This window comes from Dromiciops gliroides, chromosome 5 (genome assembly GCF_019393635.1).
Source record: "Dromiciops gliroides isolate mDroGli1 chromosome 5, mDroGli1.pri, whole genome shotgun sequence".
NCBI lineage: Eukaryota > Metazoa > Chordata > Mammalia > Microbiotheria > Microbiotheriidae > Dromiciops > Dromiciops gliroides.
This window is the reverse complement of record NC_057865.1, coordinates 45,473,361-45,488,740: the sequence shown is the minus strand read 5'-3', so window position 1 is coordinate 45,488,740 and position 15,380 is coordinate 45,473,361. Positions and strand designations below refer to the sequence as shown.

General features: G+C 38.6%; 1 protein-coding gene across 2 annotated transcripts in view; it reads left to right on the top strand.

Annotated features, from left to right (window-relative positions):
• The window catches only part of LOC122729861 (myosin VIIA and Rab interacting protein), a 441,763-nt gene that overhangs the window by 270,534 nt on the left and 155,849 nt on the right, over window positions 1–15,380 (top strand). The window lies entirely within an intron of this gene.

The following is a 15,380-nucleotide window of genomic DNA, read 5'->3' as shown; positions in this document are numbered from 1 at the left end:
GAGTAGCAGAGAACAACAATCTACAGGGGGAAGAGAGAAAAAAATTTCCTCCTCCCTAATGCCAACACTCAGCTAGCTGAAAATATAGACACCCTCCCCATCATGAACATCGGAGGCAACACAGGTCTTTTGAAGGTATAAAGTAAGGAAGATGCTGGAAGGAAACTGACAGAGCAGCTAGTCTAAACCCCTCATTTTATAGGTGAGAAACTGAGGCCCAGGGAAGTCAAAGTATTTGTCCCTCTGAGAGCTGGCAGGGGTCAGAGCTGCATTTCACACCTGGGTCCTCTGAGTCTAGTTCATTCCCAGAGGCACCCAGGGCAGTCAGCTTTTCTTCTCCCCTGTAGCAAAGTTTCTGAAACTGTGGGTCATGATCCCATATGGGGTCCTATAACTGACTGTGAGGGTTGTGAAAAATCTAGCAACAGTAAAAAGTTATGTATACTTCTTTCATGTACCTATATACCGTGGGTCACATAAACATTTCTCAGGCAAGAAGGGGTCATGAGTGGAAAAAGTTTAAGAGGCCACAGAAAGGCTGCCTTAGTGAGCCCAGAGTCAGGAGAAAGGGCTTGGAACCCTGGCTCATGAGCTTAGGGGACTCTAGAAGATCACTGGCCTCTTGGGGCCTCAGCTTTCTTATCTGTGAAATGAGGGCTTGGAGAGGATGACTTTCTAACTATGGTCCCTTATGTGATCATTAATCCCATGACCCTCATTACAGTAGTCACAGAAATCCAGTTATGGTTCCCATGCTGTAGACTGGGGATAAGACAATTTGTGTTACCTATTGTGCTTTGTAAGACTAAGGGCTGAAGAGAACTTGGAGCACAAAGTTTTAAAAATCAATGTTAAAAATTTTTTTACATGTAATTTTGGAAAAAATAAGATTATAAATAAATGGAAAAAAATTTAATTAAAAAAAACACTAAGGGCTAAGGGGAATGAGAGCTGTTACTGCTACTGCTACTGCTACTGCTACTGCTGCTACTATTACTTCTATTACCATTACCACTGCCACTTTGACTACTATTACTACCACCATCACCCCCTACTCCTACTACTCCTACTGCCACCACCAGCACCACTTCTACCATTACCACTGTCACTACTACTATTATTGCTGCTACTACTACTACTGCTATCATTACTGCTACCACTATTGCTGCTACTACTACTGCTGCTTCTGCTGCCATTGTTACTGCTACTCCTACTAAAACTCTTATTGCTACTAATAATATTGCCACTACCATCCTCACTATTACTTTTACCACTATTATTATTGCTACCATCATTACTAATACTACCACTACTACTACTGCTACTAATACCACCACTATTATTATTGCTTTTAATACTATGACTATCACTCATAATGCTATTATTATTACTGCTACCATCACTATTACTCTATTACCACAGTTATTACTACAACTACTATTAGTAATGCTACCATTTCTATTATTACTGCTTTTACTAATGCTGTTACTACTACTATTACTTCTTTTTTGTTTTGTTTTGTTTTGTTTGTGAGGCAATTGGGGTTAAGTGACTTGCCCAGGGTCACACAGCTAGTAAGTGTTAAGTGTCTGAAGCCGGATTTGAACTCAGGTACTCCTGACTCCAGGGCCGGTGCTCTATCCACTGTGCCACCTAGCTGCCCCCTACTACTATTACTTCTATCACTGTTATCACCACTATTATGATTAACTATTTTCACAACTAACACCAGTATTACTGCTACTATTTCCACTAATAATATCACCATTACTACTAGCATTACCACCACCACTGCTACTGTTATTGTGACCACTATTATTTCTACTGTTATCACAAATAACTACTACTTATACTTTTAGCATTAATACTAATTGCTACTAATAGTATTGCTATTATTACAAATCTTTTTACTATTACTAGTTACTAGAACTAACACTACTACAATTACTGTTATTCCTACTAGTATTACTGCTACTATCACTACTTTTGCTGCTATTACCACTACTACTCTTATTATTACTATTACTAGTATTACTACTGCTATAACTACAGATACTATTACCACAACCATTGCTCCTCATCCTCTACCTTCTCCTTTAGAGAACTAAGGACACAGATTGATGTTTCCCATCCCTTGCTCCTCCAGTGATATTTGTTCCAGGCATTTGAGGTCCTTTGTTTGTGGATTTGCTCCAAGTACTAATTTCATGATATCTACATATATCAGCTCTACAAAAAAAGGTCAAATCCCAGGAAGATCAGTTCAGCTCTTTGCCATAAGAGCCACTGGTGTTATTACAGGGAGCTTGATGAGAAGTGAATTCAACAATTCAACTCAATTCAATCAACAGGAACTTCTTGAGCATCTATACTATGTTAGATGATAGGTAGACAACAAAAATGAAACCATCCCTAACTCCAAGGATCTTATATTCTATTGGGGAGTCACAACATATAACAACAACATCTAGTATTTATATAGTGCTTTAGTATTTATAAAGGACTATACTTACATTATCTAATTTGATCCTTACAACAACCATGGGAGACAGGTGTTGTTATTATCCCAGTTTTACATATAAAGAAACAGAGACTGAGAAAGATTAAGTGACTCCCTCTACTTCAACTGATTTTCTTAAATAGAAGTAGAAGGGCCAGAGAAAGTATTCTCCTGGAGTTTTCTAGAAAACAGGTTCACTCAGCTAGTAAGTATCTGAGATAGGATTTGAACTCAGATCTTCCTAAATTCAAGTTCAGCACTCTTATCTCTATGTCACCTAGCTACCTAAACCTAAAGTAATTCAAGAGGTAGAGAATATTAATAACTAATAAAAACAAGAAAGGCCTCTAGAGAAAATAGTACCTTAACTGGGCTTTGATGGAAGCTCAGGAAAGTTCACCACCCTAACTGTCACTCCAGAGTCAGCATGCCTGGGATAGTAGCTACCCTTGAGTTGATCTGACTTGATTTAACTCTAGTTTGGGGGAATCTCATCTTTTCCACCTCCCCTCAGAAGGAAGAAGGAACACTCCTCCTTGGTGTGGGATTTTTCTTATACCAGGACTGTGCAGAGAAGCAGAAGCTGGACTATCAAACAGACACCAAGAACAGAAGAGTCAGACATGGGAACAGTAATGGGCAGAGTAATGCCACCCAAGAGTTAGAGGAGGTAAGAACATAAGAGGCAAGATGGACAAGGACAAGATCTTCCCAGAAGTCGACAAAGGCGAGCAGTCAGCGATCCAGAATGGGGAGACCAGAATCTATGAACATTGTTATCAGAGCTCAAGCAGAGTGGGAGAGACAAACCCGGTCAACACTGGGCTTCAGGCATCAGAAGACCAATTGATGGACCAAACATATGGACAAATATTCTCACTTGGCCAGGATCATCTTTTGTACTTTCTGTCAGGGTATGGGGCAGTTCTAAGTCCAAAAATGAGCACAGGTAAATAAGCACACCTGGATAGAAAGAGGAAGGATGCAGGGCAGTAGATTCTGACAGCTTGGCTGCTCCCGCCAACTTCGGGAAATGGGAAGAAGTACATGAGGTGAGCAGTCACCGTCATTATCTGTTAGATGCTGACAGAACTTGGCAAAATTCAGACCTTGTGCTTTGCATAATGAACCTGGCAGTTTCTTTAAGACGGGCTTTTCGGTGCTTCCTGCTCTGACAGGCCGGAAATAGCTGGAACAGCTTTTCCTCACTCCGTTGTTTTTGGCACTTTCGCCTCACAGTCAGAGCCAAAGAGTTTCAGATATACATACATATGCAAAGAGAGGAACAACCCACCAATGCCATTTGAGTCCTTAGAATGTGTCTTTTGTGGAGTTTCTTTCTGGTCCATTCTTCAGTTTGGAAAAGTTAATTGGCAAGTGAAACCATCATTCCTCTGTTTAAAAGGCTTCATGCCCAGAATGGGTCTTTGAGCTCATTTAGTCCCCTGAGTCTCAGAGTAGAATGACTTGACCAAGGGCACCTATACTGACATGTCTTCTGCTTCCAAGTGCAAAGATATGTGTTTGTCTACATATATATTTGAAAAATGTGTGTATGTGTGTGTGAGTCTGTATGTATGTATATGTATATATGTGTATACATGCATTGTTGTTCAGTCATGTCCAATTCTTTGTGACCACATGGACCATAGCACACCAGCCCCTTCTAAGCCTTCACGATCTCTTGAAGTCTGTCCAAGTTCATGTTCACTGTTTCCATGAGACTATCTATCCATATCATCTTCTGCCTCTCCCTTTCCCTTTGCCTTCAATCTTTCCCAACATCAGGGTCTTTTCCAATGATTCCCATCTTCTCATTATGTAGCCAAAGTATTTAAGCTTCAGCTTCGGTATTTGACCTTTCAGTGATTAGTATGAATTAATTTCTTTAAATATTCATTCATTTGATCTCCATGATGTCCAAGGGACTCTCAAAAGTATTCTCTAGTCCCATAATTCAAACAAGTCCATTCTGCAGCACTCAGCTATCCTTATAGTCCAACTGTCACAAGCATACATTGTCACTGGAAAAACCATAGTTTTGACTATATGAACCTTTACCAGAAAGGTTGTGTCTGCACAATATCTACCAACAACCTTACATTCTATTGGGGAAGACATTTAAGTACGTATAAAATAAATAAAATTGTCACAGTAAGATGTTAGTGACAACCTCCTGTGTCATTTCAGTGGCGATGCAGGGAAACGGTTGTTTATTGATTTTGTTTTATTTTATTTTCTGAGAATGCTTAGAGAAAGAACAATATTTGACTCAAAACATTGAACTCAGCTGTGGCACCTGGTTAGGTGAGATATTTGAGAGCAGACAGCCCTCCCTGAATCTCTTAAATCACATTCTATAGTCTTTTCTGCCCAGGTGTAAAGCCATAGATTTTCCTAAGAGTTACACTGCTTCTGCCCATCTTCGAAGGAAATTAAGCACTGAACAAAGAAAAGGACATAGATTCTGAGAGATTTGGTGATTTAAAACATATTGTAGGGGGCAGCTAGATGGCGCAGTGGATAGAGCACCGGCCCTGGAGTCAGGAGGACCTGAGTTCAAATCCGGCCTCAGACAGTTAACACTTACTAGCTGTATGACCTTGGGCAAGTCACTTAACCCCAATTGCCTCAAAAAAAACCCCAACATATTGTACATGTGGTACAATTTTGCATAGAGCCAAACATTGGGATCTAGGCAAAATTTTATAATAGGCAAAATTTGTTTTCAGCCAACAAACTTCCCACTATATAGGACTACTTAAAAGGGGGAAAATGGTTCCTAAAGTCTTTTTAAAATTTTTTAAATTTCCCCCTTAAGTTAAAAGCAAAATTATTTTCCCTTATCTGAAAATTACCATTATTCTGTTCTTTTATTTATTTTATACAGTTTAACAACTTTATTTACAGGAAAGTGCAAACTAAACTTTTTTTTTAATGAAAATAATTTAAGCTGTAGTGACCCACCACAGCAAGACTGAAAACTTCACTACAGAAAATGAAAGAACAGGGAAGACTCTATGTAAAGGTTTTTATGAAAACAGCTCAATTTTCTCTGATGAGTAACTAAAGTTGACACTGTCTTTGTGGAGTAATTAAACCTAAAGGCACATTTTTCTCATGCAGAGGTCATGCTTGATGAATTTGTTTCAGGATTCTGGCTTGAATTAATCTCCAATAAAACCTGATTAACAGGCAGACCATAAAGCGTTTATAAAGGAAGAATTACTTTTCACACCTGGCAAGCTGGAAAAAATATACAGTCATGCAAGATTCCCAAATAGAGGAAGGAAAATGACATTTTCAGATTCATAGGCTTAAAACCAATAACTTGTTCCTTCATGGTGTGATTTTCTTTCAGGAAAGCACTTGCTTATTGGTATTTGACTATTTGCATTTTCTCATTTTAGAAGCAAATGGGGGCTTTCATTCCGTGCATAATTATGCAGTGGTGGATGCATTTAGGAGAGCTGTGTGTCGCAGTGGGAAAATGACAAGCATTATAGAATGCTCCTCTGCCTCTCCTCTGACACTCCACCATTACTGCTCATGTCTTTCTCTTACAATCAATCAATTTGTATTTCTAGAGTGCCTACTAGGTCCTCATGACTAAGCTAGTAGTATAGAGGTAAAAGAGTAGAGGGCCCCAGACACAACCCTGAGGAATACCTATGGTTATTGGACAGGATCTAGAGAAAGAGACAGAAAAGGAATGATCAGATAGGTAGGAAGAAAACCAGGAGAAAATGGTGTCCCAAAAATATTAGAGAGAAGAGAATATCAAGGAGAAGAACGTGATGCAAAGTATCAAAGAAAGACTGGAGAGGTCAAGGAGAATGAGAAAAGTCCATTGGATTTGGAGAAAATAGTTTCTTTGGATTGATGGCATTGGAAGCCAGATTGTAAGGGGTTAAAAAGAGAGTCAGAAGAGAGAAAGTAGGGGCACCTATTGTAGATGGCCTTTTGGAGGAGTTTAGTTACAAAGGGTAGAAGAGATATAGGATAATAGCAAGGATGGATTAGTTAAGGTTTTTGGTTTTTTTTTTTTTTTCCAGGAAGAAGGAGACATAGGCATGTTTGTAGTCAGTAGCAAAGAAGTCAGTAGAGAAGAAAGATTGAAAATGAGTGAAAGAGTCGGGATGGCATCGGGCAATCTGTTGTAGGAGTTGGGATGGAATAGAATTTTCTTGAACAAATAGAGAGGTTAGCTTTAGTATAAAGTAAGACCACCTCAATATGTGAAATGGATAAAGGAGGAAAAGGTAGCTGAAGGCACTTCTGTGATGGGGGATGAGGAAGAGGGAGCTTGTAACTAAGGGCCTCATTTTTTTCTGTAAAATATGAGTCAAAGTTCTCAGTTAAGAGAATGGGAGAAGGGGAATTCATGGGAGGTTTGAGAGCAGATGAAAAGGTTTAGAAGAGCCACTGTGGAGAATTAGAAAATAAGTTAATAATGATGTTATAGAAGAATTGCCCAGTAGCAGTAAGGGCCTAATTGAGGCTAGCTAATATACATTTTGGGGGGACCCAGTCAGAATGGTTGTATGATTTTCTCTATCTTTGTTCAACAGCACATGTGTAGGCACAAAGTTATTAAATGGTGGGAGCAATCCAAGGTGGAGGCGTGGCTGGGTATAATCAGTGATGTGATACAAGTGTTAGCGATTCAAGAGAAGAGGGCAGGTGTAGAGTTGATCCAAAGAGAATGCTCCCCCAGCATATGCTCTAACATCTGACCCAGATTCTATCTCAACCTGTGCCTAGTATTTGTGTAGGCTTTTAATGTTTGCATATTTTCTAATTTGATCTTCACTGTAATCTTGGAAATTAATGGAAATGTTTTAATTGTCCCTCTTATACAGATGAAGAAACTGAGGCTTAGAGAAATTAATTGACTTTGTCCAGAGTCATACAGCTTAGTGTCCCTGAAGAATTTGAACCTAGGTCTTCCTGATTCCAAGTGTAGTGTGCAGTGCCATGCTGTCTCACAATATACTTGGGGCAAGTGAAGCACAAATACATGAAAATGCAACAGGTCTGTAAGAGGCAAGAACCAATTAAATGTTGTGGAAATTAAGTGTCCTCTACCAGGGGCCTTTCCAACTCTGACATTCTGTGTTTCTGTGAAAAAATGATATTACTGTGGACTGGAAAGGCCAGGGAAGGTTTCTTTTAAAAATAAAGAATTAAATAAGGTGTTTTTTTTAATTAACGCACATTTATTTTCTCTCTCTCCCAACCCCCAGCAGTGGGGAAAGAGGAGAAGAGAAAACACTTATAAATATTGCATAGTCAATCAAAACAAACTCCCATATCGGCCATGTCCAAAAGTGTTTGTTTCATTCTACGTATTCTGTCCTTCACATTTGTTTGGGTGTGGATAGCACTCTTTCTTCATGATCATTCCTCTGGAAACATGATTGATCATGGAGCTGATCAGAATTCTTAAATATTTTAAAGTTCTTTATTCTTATATGGTTCTTATAGTATAAATGTTTTTCCTTCTCATTCTGCTTACTTCATCTCCAGCAGTACAAGACTTCTTGGGATTCTCTGAAAGCCAAGGAAAGTTTCATGAAAGGCAATTCCAATGTCCTGAGCTAGGGTGGGAATGGAAAAAGAAGGAACTGAAAATTCTCTGCTGCATTTGGCACTTGATGACCATCATCTTCTTCTGGAGACCTCTTTTCTTTCTGGGTTTTCATATTACTGCTCTCTCCTGTTTCTTCTACTTTTCTGACCAATCATTCCCAGTCTTCTTTGCTGGATCTTCACTGAAGTCCCACTCACTAACTGCAGATGTTCCCCATGACTCCTGAGTCCTTTTGTCTTCTCTTTCTACTGAGTGATTTCGGCTCCAATGGGTTTATCTCTATGCAGATGAGTCAGAGATGGTTAGATTGTAAGATCCTTGAGGACTAGGGGACTATCTTTTACTTCTTTTTATATATTCCCAGGGCTTAGCACAGTGCCTGTAGCAGAGGCTTAATAAATGTGTGTGTGTCTGTGTGTTTGTATGTGTGTGTGTGTGTATATGTGTATCCCCTAAGCTTTTGTCCCATATTGATTGCCAATTAGGCTTTTCAAACTAGATGTCCTTGAGACACCTCAAATATATTTGCAACAAACTCATTATCTTTCCCGCCAACTACATCCCTCTTCCAAACTTCACTCTTTCTATTATCATTGCCTTAGTCTCTGACACTCATAATCTCCAGCATTATCCTTTATTCTCTACTCTCACCCTACATATCTAATCAATTTGCCAAATCTTGTTCTTCCCTCCACATCTCTATCATCTAACACCATCTTTCTACTCAAAACACTTGCACCTCATTTAAAATCCTCATCCCTTCTTGCCCAGATCATTGCAGTGGTTTGCTAAATGGTCTTCCTGCCTCACATCTCTCCCTACTGCAGATGATCCTCTGCATTGCTGCCAAAGTGATTTTCCTAAGGCATAGATCTGACTGTTCACTCCCCTGCTCATTAAACACCTATCACATCAAGGCAAAAAATATAAACTCTTCTGTTTAGCTTTCTGAAACCTTTACAACCTCATCCTAACTCATCTTTCTAGCCTCATTAAACTTTACTCCCCCTCCCACACACTGAGATTCAGCCAAACTGGCTTTTTCTTTGTTCATTATCCACAGCACTCCTTCTCCCATCTCTGACCATCCCCCCATTCGTGGAGCACACTTTGTCTTCATCGCCACCTCAATAATTTCCATTCTTCCTTCAAGATGCAGATCAAGTATTACCTTCTATGTGACACCTTTTGTGATCCCCCTCCAAAATGCTAGAGCCTTTCCCTTCCAAAGTTTTGTTGTTGTTCAGTCATTTCAGTCATATCCAAGTCTTTGTAACTCTATTTTGGGTTTTCTTGGCTAAGATACTGGAATGGTTTACCATTTGCTTAATTTAACAATATTTCCTTAACAGCTGAACAGCAATATATTTATTCTCTTTATATTTATCAATTATATAGTTAAACATGTATTTACTGCCCAACATTAGAATATAAGCTCCTTAAGAGGCAAGTTTGTTTATCCTGAGTGCTCATAATCCCAGCATCTAACACAGTGCCTGACTTAAAGTTGGTGCTTAATATATGTATTTTGATTGATTGAATAAGGATGTAGTAACTGAGTGCATATGTGGGAAGGAAAGGGGAAAGAATTGGAGTAATTGAATCTATGTTACTGAGGAAATAGTAGCACCTTTAGGAGTAAGGTTATGGGCAATTGAGGAATGGATGAATGGACAAAATGTCTATGAATGTAATGGAATATTATTGTGATATAAGGAATGATGATCAGGCAGATTTCAGAAAAACCTGGAAAGACTTACATGAACTGATGATGAGTGAAGTGGGCAGAATGAAAACATTACACACAGTAACAACAACATTGTGTGATGATTAACTATGACAGACTTAGCTCTTCTCAGCAATGCAATGATCCAAGACAAATAAAAAAGACTCATGATGGAAAATGCTCTCTACATCCAGAGAACAAACTATGGAGTCTGAATGAATATTGGGATATAACATTTTCACTTTTTTGTTTTTTCTTTTTCATGTTTTTTTTCCTTTTTGTTCTGATTCTTCTTTCACAACATGACTAATGTGGAGATATGTTTAACATGAATATACATATATAATTTATATCCGATTGCTTGCTGTCTTGGGGAAGGAAGAGGGAGAAAAATTGAGAACTCAAAATCTTACAAAAATGAATGTTGAAAACTGTCTTTACATGTAATTGGGAAAAAATAAAATACTATTAAGTGAAAAAAAGAGTAAGGTGGTGGAAAAACCATGAAGAAAAACCAGTTTCAGAGAACAAGATATGTAAGTGGACAGTTAGAGATGTGGTCATGGAAGTAAATCATACATGTAGGTATGGGTGGGGGGATAGTTCCATGGAGGTAATATTTAAAACTATTAGAATAGGTGAAATCAGGACAGCTAGGTGGTACACTGGATAAAGCACTGGCCCTGGATTCAGGAGGACCTGAGTTGAAATGTGGCCTCAAACACTTGACACTTACTAGCTGTGTGACCCTGGGCAAGTCACTTAACCTTCATTGCTCCCCCGCAAAAAAGAATAGGTGAATCTTTCATATAAATATTATAGAGAAAGAAATACAAAGGTCTCAGGATGAAACCTGTACCAACCCAACATTGCCTTCAGATGGAATGGTGGGAGATGTCAAATGTGGCATAAAGATAGTATAGTATCCTATCAGAGCTTCACATGGAATGAGTTATACTGCACCATAGCTAGCCTTGCATTTTCTAAAATAGATAGTATAAGGATTGCATAGGCCAGAAAAAGAAAATCTGTTTTCTCTTGCACTGGAATCGTCATGGACAAGGATATGTAGCAGATTAGGAGATGTTTTAGAAATAGTAAAAATGTTTTATTATATGCAGTGTCAGAAGATTTTCAATATGCCATTGAGGGAGCATAGACTGTTGCATGGACCAATCAACAATTCACTTCTAAGTTCAAGGTAAATTCTCACTATCTGAATAATGTATGTGATTTGATTGGGGAAAAAATGTTTATAGGAATATAGACTTTCACCAACCCAAGATATTTAAAGGTGGATATGAATAAGTGTATGCAATGTTTTCATGAATGTATTACTTACATTTGTATAACAGAAATCCCAGAAACTTTTATCTAAAGACTATATATATATATATATATATATATATATATATATACATATATATATATGTGTGTGTGTGTGTGTGTGTGTGTATACACACACATGTATACACATATATGTGTATGTGTATGTATATGTAGAAGTATATGTGTATATATATGATTAAGTTTTTTAAACATCTGAGACATAAAAACCTAAATGAAAATAAAATATTGATATCAGAGTAGGAATTTTGGTTCAAAGATAGGATGAAATATTTTCCCATGATGGAACAGATAAAAATAATCTCTGCCAAAAGGTTTTGAGTTATAATATCACCCATAAAAAATGAGCAAAAATGATAAAAGATGGTCAGAATTCAACACTGAAGAGATGGTGGGAAGAAAGACACATTAATTTACCACTGGTAGAATTGTAAATTGGTTCAACTATTCTGATGGGGGAAAATTGGGAATTATTCAAGAAGTAGCACTAAATAATTCATAATAAATGTTTGTTGAATCAAATTGAATTCATACCCTTTGGCCCAGAGATGATGCTACTGGGATTACTCCCAAAGGAGGTTAATAACAGCAATAAAAGACCCATGTGAACAGAAATATTCAGAGCAGCATAATTCGTGATTAAAAGCTTAAAATTTGTGCCCAGTTGAGAATGGTTGAACAAACAGCCAATACTGTATTCTTTTATGTATGTAATAGTATATTACTCCATTATAAGTGATAACAAATTTGAAGAATTCAGAGACACATAGGAAGACTTTTATAAAGTGATATAGAGTGAAGAAAGCAGAGATTCAAAAGAACAGTAGAAATGATGATTACCGCAATATAAAGACAATACTAAAAGGCAACAAAATTGTTCAGATGGAACAAATTATATTGGTGCTATGCTATTAGAGTAAAAGCATTTATCCTTGTGTTAAAAATCAATAAACAACAAAAGCAGGTGATAGCATGACCAATCACAGGATATTAGATTTAGAACTGGATGTCAGGGCAGCTAGGTGGCACAGCGGATAGAGTACTGGCCCTGGAGTCAGGAGTACCTGAGTTCAAATCTGGGCTCAGACACTTAACATTTACTAGCTGTGTGACCCTGGGCAAGTCACTTAACCCCAATTGCCTCACTAAAAAACAAAAAACAAAAAAACAACAAAGAACTGGATGTCATTGTATCTAACCCCCTTATTTTATGGTTAAGGAAATTGAGGCCCAGAGAGGTTGAGTCTTGTTGCTGATCAGTCATTTTAGTAATGTCCAACTCTTCATGACCCTATTTGGGTTTTTTTTCTGACAAAGGTAGTGGAGTGATTTGCCATTTTCTTCTCCAACTCATTTTACAGATGAGGAAACTAAGGCAAACAGGGTTATGTGACTTGCCTGGGGTCACACAGCTAGTAATTTGAGGCCAGATTTGAACTCACAAAGATGAGTATTCCTGACTTCAGGTCTTGAGCTCTATCCACTGTGCCATCTAGCTATGTTGAGAATTAACAAAGGCCAATCAATCAATGTGTATTTATTAAGTACCTACTATGTGTCAGACACTGGGCTGGATGCTGGAGAGGCAAATATAATGAATATAACAATCCCTACACACATTTTGATAAGGGAGACCAAAAAAGGGACACATTTAATGATATTACATACATATAAAAAGGATAAATATGCAGTAATTAAATTAAGAATTGCTGTGAGGCAACTCATAAAATGTTCTATAAATGCTTAGCTGTTATTATTTCAAAACAAAATATTACCATAAAAGTGGGGCTCTGTATTGATTCCTAAGGCCAGAGCAAATGAAGGAAAAGGGATCTGTATCCTCTCCTGCAGGCTAAGCTAGGAGGTAGGGAAATCTTTCCAGAAAATAAAGGTGGTAGCCACAAAAAGCCAGGTATGATGTCTGCAAAGTCTTGGGCATCTCCTTATGGAAAGAAGAGAATGGTGTTGGCAGTGGTGTGGGTCTCTCTGTGTTTTGCTTACTCCAACCTCAGTACCAGAACAGTTTGTCAACCAGCATTTATTGAGTGCCTACTATGTGCCAGGTGCTATACTAAGCACCTCATTGCTGTCCTGGAAGCTTATCCTTTTAACTGAATGATCATGTCAGTCATCTCTTGCAGGCTGTTTTAGGGGAGAGAGTGCTCAGTTAAATAATACTTCATCTCTGTCGAGCTCTGTGCTTTACAAATGTTATCTCATTTTATCCTCACAACAATCCTACTATTATTATTCCCACTTTACAGTTGGGAAAATTGAGGCAGACAGAGGTTAAGTGACTTGTTCAGGGTCGCACAGCTCTTATTTGACTCAGGCTGCACTTGAACTCGGGTCTTCCTGACTCCAATCCAGCTGTTCTATATGAGGTTTCTGTCTCCTATCCCACATTTCCTTTAACTGACCCAAAATCAAGTAAGGGAGCATGGTACAGTGAAAGAATGCTAGATTTCTAGTTGGACAGATGGTTAAAATCTTGTTTCTGTCACTTATTATTCATGTGATCTTAGCCAGATCACTTCACCCAGGTGCCTGAGCCATTAGTTTCCTCATTTGCAAAATGAGGGGTTTAGAACAGATGCCCTTTAAGGTCCCTTATATATAGTTCCAGATATAACACCAACTAACATTTTTATAGCAACTAAGGTTGGCAAAGGGTCATATTTGTTATCTTACTTGATCCTCACAACAACCTCGGGAGGTAGGTAGCATATTTATACACATTTTACAGTTGAGGAAACTGAGTTTGAGAAAGGCCCAGGGTCACACCACAAATAAATGTTTGAAGCAGCATTTGAACTGAGATCTGCCTGACTCTTAAGTCTGGCACTTGGAACCACTGAACCACCCAATTGCAGGCCCTGTGACCAGAGTTTTAATCCCAGCTCTGCCACTTCCCTTCTTTGTTTTTTCTCCCATATTTTTATGAATCACGTAAGGACAGTTTCATTTAGTTGTGCTTTTGCTTTATTTTCTAAACATTTTATTGATGATTTCACCACTATTCAATAACCCCTACTCCCATTGAATTCTCCCTTATGACAAAGGAATACACACACACACACACACACAAGTGCCTACAAAGTAACAACAAAGACAACATTCTGTATCCATAGTCTACCACTTTACCATTGAAGAGGGATGTATATTTCCCTCTTGGCCTTCTGGAACCAAGATTGATCATCACGTTTAATCTAATTTTAGAGTGAGGCTTAATTAGGAAAATTGTTTGTAAATGCATGCTTAGAAATTCTGTCTCTGCTCACATTCCAAGAACCTGAATGCTAGCATAGCTTGCTGGCTAATGACATCTAAGGGTCTTGCCTTCTGATCTCTTTGTGCTACTTGTGCCATCCCTGGATCCCTTTCTGACTATATCAGTCCCTTCTTTCCCAGTTAATGATAATGCCTCTTGCCCGGGATGGATGAGACCTCTAAGTATTTCTTTTAAAGGGAGGGAAGAAAAATTGTGACTCCAATTCCAGGCAAATGAAGGCAAGCTTTGTGAAGGAAGTTCCAAATATCCTGACATTTCTGCCTCTTTAACACCTTCCCATTGCTTTGAAAAAAAAGAAGAAGAAGAAGGAGCAGTTGGTTGTCCCTTGAGAATGGCCAGATGGATATACAGATCCTGAAATGTGAAATGTAACTGACACTTCTGTAGAGTGGATTCATGTCAAGACAACTGTCTGTGTTGGCATTCAAGGTTGAAGATCATATAGTAAATACATGTGGAAATAACATCCTGCTTTTATTTGACCAGTGTTACAACAGAAGCAAAGAAAGGACTCGGAGGATCAAGTTAAAGTATAAAAGCAAAAGTACCGATCTTTGGAAAAGCACTTTTGGTCCCCAGTTTTCAAATCCAGTTTGGAAGGGGAGTGGAGGGGCAGCGATATGGCACAGTGGATAGAGCACCAGGCCTGGAGTCAGGAGGTCCTGAGTTCAAATCTGACCTTAGACACTTAACACTTACTAGCTGTGTGACCCTAGGCAAGTCACTTAACCCCAATTGCCTCACAAAAAAAAGAAGAGAAGTGGAGAGAAGCAACCATGCTATTGAGCTTGTGTCTCTGAAGACTGTTTGGGGAAAGCTTGCCTCTTTTTCCCCTCAGGATTTAAATATAGGCACTTTCTGCAGGGCTCCTGAGCTGCTGGGGAGGGAGGTTTCTGCAGTGTTTGCTGCCTTCCTCCCCCTC